Here is a 16,711-nt window from a genome sequence, read left to right as displayed (position 1 = left end):
AAACACTGAGAAAATAAAAAGTTAAACCACAAAGTTGGAAAAGAAATGTGCAAAGCACAGTACCAATAAAAATTAGTAACCACAATTCATAAAGAACTCCTACAAATAAATAAGAAAAAGTCAACTCAAAATGAGATGGGAGAAGAAAAGATAGAACTAGGTACTAGAAAATAAAAGTATTTGTCAGTATTTTTTATTTTATTTATTTTTTTATTGGAGTTCAATTTGCCAACATATAGCATATCACCCAGTGCTCATCACATCAAGTGCCCCCTCAGTGCCCATCACCCAGTCACCCCACCACCCCACCCACCTCCCCTTCCACTACCTCTTGTTCATTTTCCAGAGTTAGGAGTCTCTCATGTTCTGTCACCCTCACTGATATTTCCCATTCATTTTCTCTCCTTTCCCCTTTATTCCCTTTAACTATTTTTATATTCCCCAAATGAATGAGACCATATAATATTCGTCCTTCTCCAAGTGACTTACTTCACTCAGCATAATACCCTCCAGTTCCATCCACGTTGAAGCAAATGGTGGGTATTTGTTGTTTCTAATGGCTGAGGAATATTCCATTGTATACATAGACCACATCTTCTTTATCCATTCATCTTTCGATGGACACCGAGGCTCCTTCCACAGTTGGGCTATTGTGGACATTGCTGATAGAAACATCGGGGTGCAGGTGTCCCGGCATTTCATTGCATCTGTATCTTTGGGGTAAATCCCCAGCAGTGCAATTGTTGGGTCGTAGGGCAGGTCTATTTTTAACTCTTTGAGGAACCTCCACACAGTTTTCCAGAGTGGCTGCACTAGTTCACATTCCCACCAACAGTGCAAGAGGGTTCCCCTTTCTCCACATCCTCTCCAACATTTGTGGTTTCCTGTCTTGTTAATTTTCCCCATTCTCACTAGTGTGAGGTGGTATCTCATTGTGGTTTTGATTTGTATTTCCCTGATGGCAAGTGATGCGGAGCATTTTCTCATGTGCTTGTTGGCCATGTCTATGTCTTCCTCTGTGAGATTTCTCTTCATGTCTTTTGCCCATTTCATGATTGGATTTTTTTGTTTCTTTGCTGTTGAGTTTAATAAGTTCTTTCTAGATCTTGGATACTAGCCCTTTATCTGATAGGTCATTTGCAAATATCTTTTCCCATTCTGTAGGTTGTCTTTTAGTTGTGTTGACTGTTTCTTTTGCTGTGCAGAAGCTTTTTATCTTGATGAAGTCCCAGTAGTTCCTTTTTGCTTTTGTTTCCCTTGCCTTCATAGGTGTATCTTGTAAGAAGTTGCTGTTGCCCAGGTCAAAAAGGGTGTTTCCTGTGTTCTCCTCTAGGATTTTGATAGATTCTTGTCTCACATTTAGATCTTTTATCCATTTTGAGTTTCTCTTTGTGTATAGTGTAAGAGAATGGTCTAGTTTCATTCTTCTGCACATGGGTGTCCAATTTTCCCAGCACCATTTATTGAAGAGACTGTCCTTTTACCAATGGATAGTCTGTCCTGCTTTGTTGAGTATTAGTTGTCCATAGAGTTAAGGGCAAATTTCTGGGTTCTCTATTCTCTTCCATTGATCTATGTGCCTGCTTTTGTGCCAGTACCACACTGTCTTGATGACCACAGCTTTGTAGTACAACCTGAAATCCGGCATTGTTATGCCCCCAGCTATGGTTTTCTTTTTTAATATTCCCCTGGCTATTCGGGGTCTTTTCTGATTCCACACAAATCTTAAGATGATTTGTTCCAACTCTGAAGAAAGTCCATGGTATTTTGATAGGGATTGCATTAAATGTGTAAGTTGCCCTGGGGTAGCATTGACATTCTCACAGTATTCTTCCAATCCATGAGCATGGAATATTTTTCCATCTCTTTGTGTCTTCCTCAGTTTCTTTTTTTTAAAGATCTTATTTATTTATTGATGAGAGACACACGGAGAGAAAGAGAGAGAGGCAGAGACACAGGCAAAGGAAGAAGCAGGCCCCATGCAGGGAGCCTGACATGGGACTTGATCCTGGGTCTCAGAATCAGGCCCCGGGCCGAAGGTGGCACTAAACAGCTGAGACACCCGGGCTGCCCATCTTCCTCAATTTCTATTTGTCAGTATTTATGAGCAATGCTAAGCAAATTAAATCAATGCAGTACCACTTCATATTCATTAGATAGGTAAAATTAGAAGATCTGATACTTCCAGCAGTTTGAGAATTATGTAGAAATGAGCCATCTCATTCACTCCTGGTAGGAAGATAAATTGGTTTGTAACTACTTTGAAGGGCAACATGCCAGTTTCATGTAAAGATGAAGATGTGCATATCATATGCCTCAGCAATTCTCCTTCTAGGTATAGAGAATATCTCCTACATGTAAAAATGTATTGAGGAATGATTATGTGTCAAGTGCTTAATGAATTGTCTTACTGAACCTTCAGTGCTAGTGTATGAGATAGACACTGTTATTGTTCTCATTTTATAGACAATGAACCAGGGCAGAAAGAAATTTAATAACTTACCTGGGTATATGTAGGTAAGAAGCAAAAGACTTGAGATTGAAACACAGTCTGGCTCCAGAGTCTGCTTTCTTAGCTAGCACTATCATATCTTTCATATATAAAAGTTTGGTTCAATTTTGCTGGTAATAACAAAATAATTATTATTCATAATATTACCTAAGAGTTCTTTATTGTAAAATGGCTGAATAAGTCGTTAGTCTTCATACGATAGAATTCCACATGCCAGTTAAAATAAATGATTAAGTGGATCTATATGTATTACAGATCTTAAAACATAAAATTATGTGATAAAAAATGCAGAAGGATTTATACATTCTTTGTGTAATTTCCAAACAATACTTGTAGATATGAACATAAGCATATTTAATAAAATATGAATTTATGGACAGAAGTGGTATATACTCACTCTGAAATAGTGGTCACTTCGGGATGAGTTTAGGAAGTGAAATTATAGGATTAGGGAGGAATATAAAGGGGACTTCCACTAAATTTGTAACATTTTATTTCTGTAAAAATTGAAGGCAAATTCTTAAAAGCCAACAACAAAAAATAACCTAATTTTAAAAAGGGACAAAGGACTTGAATAGACATTTCTCCATAGAAGATCTATACATAGACAACAAGCACATGAAAAGATGTTCAACATCATGGGTCGTTAGGGAAATGCAAATCAAAGCCACGTTCAAATCAATTCCTCTTTTTACCAACTAGAATGACTATCCTAGGATGTTGGTAAGGATGTAGGGAAATCAGAACCCTTGTACATTGCTGATGAGAAGGTAAATAGTGTGGCCACTGTGAAAAACAGTTTGGTGGTTCCTCAAAAACTGAACATATAATTATATGAAGGAAGGAAGTCCACTTCTAATGGAAAACAGAGACTCCAACAGATACTTGTAGGACAATATTTATTGCTACATTACAACAGCCAAAAAGTGGAAATAACACAAGTGTCCATCAACAAATGAATGGGTGATGGGCATTAAGGAGGGCATGTGATGCGATGAGTCCTAGGTGTTATACACTACTGATGAATTATTGAACTCTACATTGAAAACTAATGATGCACTATATGTTGGCTAACTGAATTTAAATTAAAAAATGAGTGGAAAAATGAAATGTGGTATATACATACAGTGGAATATTAAGTCATAAAAAATAAATTCTGATGCATGCAAAAACCGGGATGAACCTTGAATACATTATGCTAATGAAGGAAGCCAGAACAAAAGATCAAATATTGTATGACTCCCCTTACGTGAGGTACCTAGACTAGGTCATAAGGACAGTAAGTAGATAAGATGATACCAAAGGGCAGGGGAATGGGAAGTTATTACTTAGTGGGTACAGAGTTTCTGTTTGGGATAAAAAACGTTTTAGAAATAGAGGGTAATAATGGTTGCACAACAATGTAATTAATGCCACTGAACTGTACACTTAAAATAGGTTTAAATTGCTCATTTTATGTTATATATATTTTACCACAGTATTTTAAATTCTGAGACAACTATGGCTAAATATTAATATTTTAATATTTAAATGATAGACACATGGTTCTGTATTATTTGTATTTTTTTGATTCTTGAAATAATTCCATGGTGGATTTATTCAGAAGAAAAGCGTATACTATTAAAGAAAGAGAAAAATATCTTGGGAGGGTTTAAGATTTCTGGATATAGGAAGTTCATTAATTCACTTGCCACTGATATCACAGTGTTATTGCATTAAATATTAAAATTAATGAATTAGGGGATCCCTGGGCGGCTCAGCGGTTTGGCACCTGCCTTTGGCCCAGGGCGCGATCCTGGAGTCCTGGGATCAAGTCCTGCATTGGGCTCCTGGCATGGAGCCTGCTTCTCCCTCTGCCTGTGTCTCTGCCTCTCTCTCTCTCTATCATAAATAAATAAATAAATCTTTAAAAAAAATAATGAACTAAAGCAACCCAAATCCACTCAAATGATTTGGAAGCTGAAACAATGCATGCTTTTATGTGTGCAAACATTTTAAATTCATTTGAATGTCAAGCAGACAAAGGGTCATACACCTTGACAATCTCAGCAGTTTGGGGAGAAAGCTGCATTTAAATTTTAAAAGGCCAGCAAAACAGATGTACTACATTTGCACTGTTCCCATTAGAATTTCAGGCTACGAATCAGCAGGAAAGAGTGCTATCCAGGCTACTTCCAAGTCTATGTCTAATTGTGTGAAAATTTCTTCTATTTTATGTCCTATCCATATATTATACAGTCAGGAGACCTTTTTTTGACATGAATTTTGTAAGAGGAGCTTAACTAGTCCATTTTCAAGTGTTTGATGTTCTTAAAACAAAGTTTATATTTCTATGGTTAGAAAAGGATGGACTTAACAGTAGGTTTTAAATGTGCTATGTTAGTAAGAAATTCAGATCAGGTGATAGAACTGAATTCAGATTGTGTCTCTATCAGTTTTTAACTACCTGTTGTTGAGCTAGTTGCTTAATCTATCCTAGATCTCCATCTAATATAAAAAGGAATGGGTTGACATCAGATCATCTCTGAGGATCAAACATTCTCTAATAACAAGGTCCCTTCTTTTTTTATAAAATAAGGTAAAAATGATCCCAGAATCTTGGCATAAAAGCCATTTTAAATCAGTGTTTTTTATGGACAATTGCTGTTATGCCAAATATTTTTTTTTCATTTTCTTTTGGCTACATTTAGATAGGATGAACACAATTAAGAGGAGGGTCAAACTAAGCAGGTTCATGTTGCATAAGTATTCTTTATGGTACAAAATATCATGTGCAGGATTTCAGTTTCCAAAACCACCAGCCTATTTGCTTTCTTGTTCCAAGCTGTTTTGTGTACACTGAGAAAGCAGGGATAAACTTTCGTTTGACTTTGGGGTTTTGTTCTTCTAAAAGGAAGTCTATATTTGCCCTTCAAAAGTAATAAACAGAAGCAAGACAATTAAGTACCCATTATTCTAGAGCAACATTGTCCAGTAAAAAGATAATGTGAACTACATATGCAATTTAAAATTTTCTGATAGTCATTAACATTTTAAAAGACATGAATGAAAGTAATTTTATTTTCTTTAACACAATATATCTAAAACATTACCATTATAACATATAATTAATATTACAAAAAATAGTGAGATAGTTTGCATTCTTTTTTCTTAGTCTTTGAAGTCTGGCATAAATTTTGTTTTAAAGATTTAGTTTATTTGAGAGGCGGAGAGAGAATACAAGCAGGGTGAGTGGCAGAAGCAGAGGGAGAGGGAGAAGCAGGTTCCCCACCAAGTGGGGAGCCTGATGCCAGGCTTGATCTCAGGACCCTGGGTTCATGTCTGGTGTAAATTTTATACTTGGAGCACATTTTGGTTTGGATTAGCCTCATTTTAGGAGTCTGTGGCTATCATATTGGATACTGCAGGCTATAAAAAAAAGGCTTTAAAAATTACTTAGTAACAAGTATTTCCAGCCTTGACATGCAAACAGGTCACTAGTGGAGAAGTGCACTCATTCATATAAATAACCCAGACCAGCTGGTGGAGGAAGATGTTTAGTCCAGTTGCTGCTCTCCAAAATCCAGATGTTAGGGAGATCTCTTAAGGGGGACAAGTGGCTAAGTTAGGCCTACTTGCAGGTAATTGCAATGTGGAGTAGTTTTACAAAATTAATTTTTGTCAGAGGTGATTTTATTGCAAACTTCAAGTGAACTCCATTCCAGTGAATTTGATTAGTTATCATTTAAGCACAGTATCACAATATCTGTAAGAGGCTGTTGGCAGAGAATAGAGCATGATTTGTCATTTTCTTCTTATTGCTGGGGTGTCTCCTAGATAAAGGGTGCATGACTGGAATAACTGTTGTAGGCATACATTGTATATTTGTATGTGGTCTTTCATAAACTGAGGGGTGGCTTTTAGAGCAGTCTAGATAAAAAAAAAAGAATCCAAGAAACTCTGACAGATGTCAGTCCTTTTTCTTTTATTACATAGTAGAAGCCCTCAGGCTGTCACTCAGGAACTTTTCCTTTTTTAAATTACATACCCACATATAAAAATAATGAGGATGATCTTACCTTCTGCTTCTATCTAATTTTTATTTTCAAAATTCCTTTCACATGTATTATTTTCATTTCTATCAACTTTCTGCAAGTTAAAGATGGTAATCCATCCTTTCTCCTTTGAGACCTTGGTCACTGTGATTAGTACATATCCCTGATCCTTCCTCTTATCGTGTAATGTGAATGCTACCACTTTTCTCATAGAGTTTTGGGGTCTTAAATTTTTTAAAAGCTTTTTTTGTGTTTTTTTTTTTTTAGTTTAGATTCAATTTGAAACATATACTACATCATTAGTTTCAGATGTGCCACAGAGAGTGCTCAATAATTTATCAGTTGTGTTCAACACCCAGTGCTCACCACATCAGTTTTGGGTTTAAATAAGGTAGCATATTTAGAATGTATTGCATACTGTGTGTGATCACTAGATGTTAGTTACCCTCATTAATAGATATTTAAGTGAAGAATTTAGCAAACTATATTGTCAGTTTTAGACATGACAGTCATAATAGCTAAAGTAAACATTTTGCCATATAAAAACATTGACTCATAAACTAGAGGGATCTGAGATTCAATTTATTTTTTAATAATAAATTTATTTTTTATTGGTGTTCAATTTGCCAACATACAGAATAACACCCAGTGCTCATCCGTCAAGTGCCCCCCTTAGTGCCCATCACCCACTCACCCCCACCCCCCGCCGTCCTCCCCTTCCACCACCCCTAGTTCGTTTCCCAGAGTTAGGAGTCTTTATGTTCTGTCTCCCTTTCTGATATTTCCTACCCATTCAATTTAATAACATGCGTTGAGGACCTATAACATGACAGGCACTGTGCCAGGCACAGATGATCTACTCTACAAGAGACGGAAGGCAAGGAAGGGAAGTGGTTTGCTTATGGTCACATGGTTAATATATAATGACAGTGACTCAAAGATAAAGGTTTTCTAATAAGTTCAGGTACTTTTCATGACACTACTTCCATCTCTTCTTCCCAGAAACATAACAATTTGTTATTTAGCTCATGAGTCCACAGAAACAGCATATTGGAGGTACCTGGACAGTACGTGAGTCAGGCATACTGACAGCAATAGTGACAGTTGACATTCAGGGCTTAAGGGAGGAAGCAGAAACACTACATGATTATAGTTCATGACAGTATCTCATGTTCACAATGATGACCTCCTAAAAATAAAGTAGAACATATTTTAAAAAAACCCTCTAAGTCAGAAAGACTTTCATTAAAATGGTTAAAGTGACATGACAGTGGAAAAGATTATTAGAAAACATGTAGCAAAGTTGTTTTCAACTGCTCTTTTTACAGAAGTGCCTGAGAGGCCACTGACTACAGCTTCAGCTTCCATACAAAGTTTCCTTTGACAAAAGAGTTCCGTATATGTGTATATACGTGCAATGTATGTATGCCTATATGTCATATATATTATATATGGTTTATATGCTACATATCTATCCACCTGTCTCCCTACATGTCCATCCATCCATCCATCCATCCATCCATCTCAACAGCAATATGATTCAACTACCTTCTGTTTTCCTGCTAGCCTTTCACCCAGCCCCCCTTTCCCTGGAGTTACTAGACAGGATCATTAGACTAGTTCTTAAGATCCCTAGACTAGGTGTATGACTCAAGATGGACCAAGGAGATTCCCCTACCCCAGGAATTTAAATTCTGCATAGAGATAAACAGAAACTGAAAATGATTGGAAGCAGTACCCAGGAGAGGAAATTCATGAGTTCTTTTTGCACTAATCTCCAGGACTGCTCTGATTCTCATCCTTCCCAAGGTTTGATTAGCTAGCTCTTCCTTTAATTTGGTGAATTATCTCAGTATCTTTTCAGTAAATCATCATTGCTTAAGTTAGTCCAACTTGGTTTCTTTTGTTTGCAACAAAGCTGCTTAAGTGATAGTCTCAGAAAGTGAAAGTGATTTGCTCAATGTCACACAATGAATGATAGAAACTTGACAAGGTGACAGTCTCCTAATCACCAATCTGGTCTCTAGCTGAATGCATACTTCATTCCTTGCTCCCAAGGTGGAACTCCCCATTCCATAATGATTCTGAATGAATGAGGCATCACTGTATCAGGCCAACACAAAACCGAGAGTTAAAATGAAGCAAGGACTTACCAGCTCCTAAGCATAAACCATACCAACGTAATGTAAGTATATTCTTTGCATAGTACTTTCTCCTCCAGACTTGCTTGAAGACCAAAATGTCCAGAAAAAGAAAAGATTGGTCTCCTCGTTTTGATGCATTGAACTTGACAGTATCTTTCTACACAAGAAAGTGATTAACCATGCTTCAGCTCTGTAGCATTCAGGATTGTGTGGGCTTTGCTGTGGTAACAAACAAATTTTGGAATCTCAGTGGCTTAATACATAGAAATATTCTCATTTGCACATGAAACAGACCACCACTGCTCTGCTCACTATGCAGGCTGGTTTCCTTCCAAGGGTGCCTCAGAAAGCCAGGTTGTTTCTTTTTTGTTGTTGTTTTTTAAGATTTATTTATTAGAGAGAGAGAGAGAGAGAGAGAGAGAGAGAGAGAGAGAGAGAAGGAGAGAACATGAGCTTGACAGGCAGAAGGAGAAGAGTAGAGGGATACAGTATCTTAAGCAGACTCCACACAGATCATGGAGCCCAATGCGGGGCGCAGTCTCACGACTCTGAGTTCATGACCTGAGCTGAAACAAAGAGTTGTGCACTTACTTAACCAACTGTGCCACCCAGGTGCCCCAAGCCAGGTTATTTCCATCTGATGGCTCTGTCATCACAACAGGAAGCCTCTTTGATCACACTGAAGGTTAAAATTCAGCAAGGGCTTTTCACTTCCTCAACTCAAAGGAGACAGTGCACTTGTGCTCAGAGTGGTTTACCCAGTGTATTTGATGCCTGCACTAGATAATTTTGTAATGCATTCCTTCTCTATGTAACAAAATTATTTCAGTAATAATCATGGCATGAAGTGAATAACAAAAATGGCCACGCAAAGTCAGTGAAAATTTTCTTTGTGATTTTCATATCAAGCCAATAAAAGTAAAAAATAAAAAGTAAAATAAATGTTAGTGCAAAAAAGAAAAAAGTAATGGATTAATACTTCATATTTATATAAAGGTAGTTTTTGAAAAGGGAGAGAAATTGCAACCACATATTGGCATGACCCACTAATAAATAATAACTAAAAAGTAAGATTACAGTTGCTGACTTTAAGAGTGCTACACACACACACAAAAAAAGAGTGCTACACATTTGTCAATGATTCATCAAAATCAGTCTCATATTCATGTTCACTTGTCATTGATCAAAGAATACATTTATTAAGTTCAATTTTACCTTTTAATAATATGCAATGACAGATTTATACATAATTAGAAAACATCTTTTTTAAGATTTTATTTATTTATTCATGAGAGACACAGAAAGAGAGAAGCAGACACAGGCAGAGGGAGAAGCAGGCTCCATGCAGGGAGCCTGATGCCAGACTCGATCCTGGGACTCCAAGATCACGCCCTGGGCTGAAGGCAGGCGCTAAACCGTTGAGCAACCCAGGGATCCCCATAATTATAAAACATCTTAAACATAAGGAAAAGTTTGGTAGAGACTTAAAGAATCCAGTTTCACAATAAATTCTAGGAATTATAATACTATCCATGTATTTGTCTCTTTGGGATTGATTCCAGTGGCCTTTATGTATTTCTGCAGTCAAAAAACTTTTAAAATCACAAATCAAAATGCTAAATATTGACATAGAACGAGATTGGAGGTAACTTAAATTCTAAGTCTTTGTCTTCATAGTCACTGTGTTGTCATGGTTTATTTTGTATTCACTGCTTAAACACAAGGATATGTAGTGCCACAGGGGCTGGAGACAGGAAGTGTGTTCTAAGGGGCTCAAATAACTCCAGATTCTACTGGGTGACAGCCACTGAGGGGGACACTTGACGGGATGAGCACTGGGTGTTATACTATATGTTGGCAAATCGAACTCCGATAAAAAATATACAAAAAAACCCAAATGACTCCAGATTCTGACAAACTCTTAAACTTGTATAGCTGAATCTATGTGTCAGGGGCTGACTGTATACCTACCATTTCTCCAAATTAACTTCTATGTGGAATATAATGTTTCTTAAAGAATAATAACAAAGTGCTGATTTGAGACTAAGATACATGCTATTAAGACACAATAATCACTGTTTATTTCCAACTTTAAGAATACTGAAATATTTTTTTTCAGAGAGGAATGATGTATTACTGACCTTGTTTAGGATTGCCAGAATGATGTGAAAATAGGTTGGTTTTAAATTCTCTACAGACCATGCATCTTTATTATATGCACCCTGGTAGATTGCTTCCACCTCCATAGTTTTGATGCACCACTGGCTCGCAGTCCATTGACCAGAACATAGTGATTTTCAGTGCTATGTTTGGGTCAACCAGTACTATGACCCAGATGGCACAGGATCTTTCCAACCAAGGGGTATGTGTGTACTCAGAAACAGCTCAGGCAGCTGTGGTTTAGACTCTTTCAGGTCTGGCAGATGGTGAGGATAGATACATGTACTTTAATGGACAAGTTTTTCAAATAAGACTAGGATTTTTTTTTCAGAGAGGATTCAGGAAGAACATAACAAAATCATAGCTTTGAATCAGAGGGATTAATTTTCTGATTGCTTTCAGGGCCTCTTTCCATTCTCAGAATTCAGTGCTACCTTTGGGGATTGGTCATCCTCCAGATAAGCTGCATCCTGTCATCTAGAACAGATAAAAATGGGAAAATTTGCAGTAATGCAGTGTTTTCGAAATGTTCTTGCTAAGAATCACCAGGACTCTAAATAGGTACACTAGGTGATTCTTATTTTCAGGCAATTTTGGATAAGAGTTTTAAGAGTAGTTATAAGAGTACACTCCATATAGTCTAATGAACCTGGGTTTGGCTTTCTGTTTGATGTTCAAATTTCCCTGAGTTTAGAGAGAGAACAATTTTCAGCTGTCTAGTCCTGACAAGGCAGGCCCAAGAGATTTTTTAAAGGTTTTATTTATTTATTTGAGAGAGAGCTGAAGAGAGAGCATGAGGTAGGGGGAAGAGACAGAGGGAGAAGGGGAGGGAGAAGCAGGCTCACCACTAGCAGGGAGCCCGAGGCGGGGGTCTATCCCAGGACCCTGGGATCATGACCTAAGCTGAAGGCAGATGCTTAACTGACTGAGCCACCCAAGTGCTCCCCCCCCCGCCTTTTAAAAGATTTTATTTATTTGAGAGAGCAAGAGAGAGAGCATGAGCAGGGAGGAGAGGGATGTGGCAGGCCCAAAACTCTTTAATCAGAAGTGGACATGGTAGGCAAAGTGTAGTAAGTAACAGAACAAACTTTCTAAGGTTGTTTGTGGGGATAGGAGGATAGAAACTTATAAGGCAATGGTTTTCAACATGACTGAGGACCAGATGTATTGTAGTTGAAAGGAATTTCCAGGTGCTTTTTTTTTTTTTTTTCCAGGTGCTTTTAACGTGCATTTCAGTACTTCTAAATCAGTGCTTCTCATTTGTTGGTTGCACATGGAATTATCTGGGTAGTTTATTATTTTATTCATGAGAGAAACACACAAAGAGGCAGAGACACAGTCAGAGGGAGAAGCAGGCTCCATGCAGGGAGCCTGACATGGGACTCCATCCCGGGTCTCCAGGATCACGCCCTTGGCTGAGGGTGGCGCTAAACTGCTGAGCCACCCGGGCTGCCCTTATCTGGGTAGTTTAAAAACTGATGCCTGGGTGCATCTGGCAGCTCAGTTGTTGAGACTCTGCCTTCAGCTCAGGTTGTGATCCCGGGTCCTAGAATGGAGTCCCTCATTGGGCTCCCTGCAGGGAGCCTGCTTCTCCCTCTGCCTATGTCTATGCCTCTCTCTCTGTATGTCACTCATAAATAAATAAAATATTTTTTAAAAAGCAAAAACTGATGCCTGGGTCCCATTCCGAGGGTTTCTAATGTAATTGTTCTTGGGTGTGGCCCAGGCACTGGATACTTTTTAAGTTCCCAGGGTGACCTTAATATTCATCCACAATATAAACCTACTCCCTCAGATTGAAATTCTGTCATCTACGGTCTACACCTAGCCAGGTCATAATGGGCATTTGTTCTATAAATCGACAGGTATGCCACTGATAGATTGAAGCAGCAGAAAGTATAATCAAGGTTTCACTTGAAACCAGAGTAGACTAGCAGAAAGTTGTGGTGACTTAGGTTTTGCATACAATTTGTGTCAGTCTTCAAGACTCTGAAAATTCTTGGAGTAAAGGACTTTGAAAAATGCCTGATACATAGAAGACAATCAATGTGAAATAAATGAAAGACAGTAGAATCTGATGCCTGGAGGAACTGAAATACTTGATAGTGAACAGAAGAGGGCGCTCTGACACAAATCATATTGCATCGCGGTCCCAAAGGAGGTATGAGATGGAGGGGAGTTGGCATGAGAACAAGGCAAAAGCCCACGTTGTAAAATTAGATTTTAATACTTAAGATGATTTGGATGCAGGTGATAGAATACCCAACTAAAAGTCGCTTAATAAGAGGATGTTAATCAATTTCATAACAAGAATTTTGGAGTAGGCAGTTTCAGGTTAATCCAGCTGAATGATATCAGGGCTGAAGATTGGCTCTTCTAGTCTGTGATTCTCTTTGCTTTCCCTTCATGCTCCTAAGATGCCTGCCACAGCTCTCAGCATTCTGTCTTCACACAGTTGCATACAAAAGGAGGAAGAAAGGAGAAATTGAATCTGAACTGGTCTATTCTCAGAAAAATTCAGTAAAAAAAATAGTTTCTAGAAGCTGCCCCCCTCAGCCCCAGCAGACTTTCCTTATGTTTCACTGGCTGGAACTAAGTTATATGCCAACCTCTGCATTAATCACTGTCAGAGAGGTAGAGGTATGGAGCAACGTTATTGTCTTAGATCATGTTTCATTGCCTGGGACCTGTACATCGCCATTGCATATCTTTGGTAAAGGAAGAGGGGATGAGTATCAGAGGGATTTGCCCAACCTGGCTAACTTCAGGTTAAGCTTAAAAAGATAAGGATGTAACTATATTTTTGCTGCGTGGGAACAGTTTGGTCTCAGAATTTGGATTACTTTGTCCAAGAGATGACTGAGGTGGCATTGGCAAGGAGCCAAGCCAGTTATTACAGAGTGTCGGGTACTGAGTTTTGTATAAGTTGGCAAAACTGCTAACTAAACGTCACAAGTGCGTGTGTATTATGAACAAAGAGCGATAAAAGACATGTCCTTGTATACAGAGAATTCACAGGAAATGGTTCAGCCAGGTGGCAGGTTTATTTTAATGGATACCAGTGGCAGGTTTATTTTAATGGATACCAGTTAAAGTCTGGTTGGGCGGGAAAGATGCCAAAATGTATTCTCTCTCTCTCTCTCTCCATCTCTCTCTGTCTCTCTCTCCCTCACACACACACACACACACACAGTTTTGGAGGGGAGTTAGTCTTGTTCTTGTTTGGAGATACTTATTGACATGTGTAGGAATATGTTGGGGCCAAATAATTACTTATGTGATCCATTATTCTTCTCTGTATGAATTTCATATGGCTCTGAGAACCTCATCTGTGTGAGTAGTGCCAAGGGAAGACTGTGTCCAGTCTGAAGAAACATGGTACCGAGCCTGAAGTGGATTGTTGTATATATTTGAAGAAAGAAATGGAAATCATGCATTGTGGTATTATACTTCTGAGCTTATTCTCAGTAGCAACATTAACACATTGCATATTTCATTATAAGTATCTTCTGGTGAGTTTTTGGGTAAATCTGATAGATGACTACTGTCTGACATTGCTTTTTTTGCTGAATTTGTTGAGAGCTATAAAATGGCATCCTCTCAAATGAAATCTGAATTCTGGTGACTTCAAAATCTTAAAGATGGCTGTAGTTTTGTTGAAGCTTATCATTTCACAGAGTAGATTTAAATACATAGGAACTTTGATTCATTTTAGAGAATAAGAAATCACCTCTTCTGTATTTCACCCATGAAACACTAGTTCTACATATTTCATTAAAAAGTGGTTTCATGGTTCCACAGTTTTAATGATTCCATTGTTTATATAGAAAATTGTGTGTTCAGTACCCTCTTCTTCATATTATCAATATATGTTAGAATCTTTGAAAGGTTTTACAACAGAGAAAGTTGCTTTCTTTATTTCAGTGTTTCCCAACATATTTAAGAACCGAGTATATTTTTCTTGTCATATACCATGAAACAGGCTTTCTTAGCACATTTTAGAGATGCTACACTCCTTGATGTTTACAAAAATAGGAAAACATATTAAGAAATCATCAATCCAAAAGTCAGTCATAGAGAGAGGTTAAGGTACCAAAACAAGCAAAGAACCAGAGGCAGGGCACAACAGGAAGTGTTTGAAATAATAGACATTAGTTCAATGAAGGGTTTGTCATCTTTGCTATGAAAAGGGAAGTGAGGCAATAAAGGTAAGCAAGGGTCAAGAAGGTCTTAAATGTTAGGTTAAAAAGTTTGGATTTCATAATGAAACATTAGTCGTTGAAGTTTTTGAAACACAAGGATGCTTCTGTATTTCAAGAGGCTAACTCTCATCAGTATGATGTCTGGATTGGTGGAATAAGACCCTTTAAGAAGATAATAGCAGTAGACCAGGCAAGTGGGAAGAGGATGGAAGAACAGCAAATGGAATTCTTTTTTAAAAATATTTTATTTATGTATTCATGAGAGACAGAGAGAGAGAGGCAGAGACACAGGCAGAGGGAGAAGCAGGCTTCTCACAGGGATCCCAATGTGGAACTTGATCCTGGAACCCCGAGATCACGCCGTGAGCCGAAGGCAGATGCTCAACCACTCTTGAAGGGCATTATAGGGATATGGATCTGCTGTGTCTTGGAATCCATCAAGAACCCTCCCTCCCACATTAAAAGCATAGAATGGTGGTTTCCAGGGACTGAAGGTGTAGGAGAAATGGGGAAAGGTTGGTCAAAGGGTACAAACTTCCATTTACAAGATGAATAAGTTCTGGAGATATAATGTGCAACATGGTGATTATAGTTAACAATACTGTATTATATACTTGAAAGTTGCTAAGAGAATTTGTGTTTAATGGGTATGGAGACTCAGTTTTATAAAATGAAAAAAGTTTTAGAGATCTGTTGCACAACAATGTGAATATACTTAACACCACTGAACTGTATACTTAAAATGTACACTTAATAATAAATACATTTAATATTGTTATATTTTTACCATAATAAACCTGAAAAATTTTCCTAGTTAATTATTTATATTAATAAATTTCAAATATTATATGATCATTGCATTTCAGGGATTTAAAAAATGTTTATTTAAATCAAACCACAGTGATCAATCACCTCACACCTGTTAGTGTGGTTATTTCTTTTTAAGATTTTGTTTATTTATTTGACAGAGAGAGAGAGAAAGCGTGAGAGAGCCCAAGCAGGAGGAGCAGCAGGCAGAGGGAGAAGCAGGCTACCTGCTGAGTAAGGAGCCTACATGGGGCTTGAAACCAGGAACCTGGGATCATGACCCAAGCCAAAGACGGGCACTCAACTGACTGAGCCATCCAGGTGCCCCAGTGTGGTTATTATAAAAAAAAAAAAAGTGTTGGTGAGAAATTGGAACAATTTTATGTTACTAGTGGGAATGTAAAATGGTACAACCACTATAGATAAGAGTATAGAACAGTATAGAAAGTAAACCTATACCTACCATATTATCCAGTAATCTCACTTCTGGGTATGTATCCAAAATAATTGAAATCAGGATTTCAAAGAGCTATCTGTACTCCTATGTTCATTGCAGCATTATTCACAATACCTAAGATATGGAAGCAACTTAAATGTTCATTGCTGAATGAATTTGCACACAATGGAATATTATTCAGCATTAAAAAAGGAAACCCTGTCGTTTGAGATACTATGGATGAACCTGGAGAACATTTTGTTAAGTGAAATAAGCCAGATACTGAAGGACAAATACTACGTGATTCTACTTACATGAGGTGTCTAAAGTTGTCACACTCTTAGAAACTAAAGAGAATGGTGGTTTCCAGGGGCTGGGACGAGGGGGAAATGAAGAGTTGCTGTTCAATAGGCATA

Source organism: Vulpes lagopus, chromosome X (assembly GCF_018345385.1).
Source record: "Vulpes lagopus strain Blue_001 chromosome X, ASM1834538v1, whole genome shotgun sequence".
NCBI classification, from domain to species: Eukaryota; Metazoa; Chordata; class Mammalia; order Carnivora; family Canidae; genus Vulpes; species Vulpes lagopus.
The sequence above is the reverse complement of the archived record's forward strand: the minus strand, read 5'-3'. Positions refer to the sequence as shown.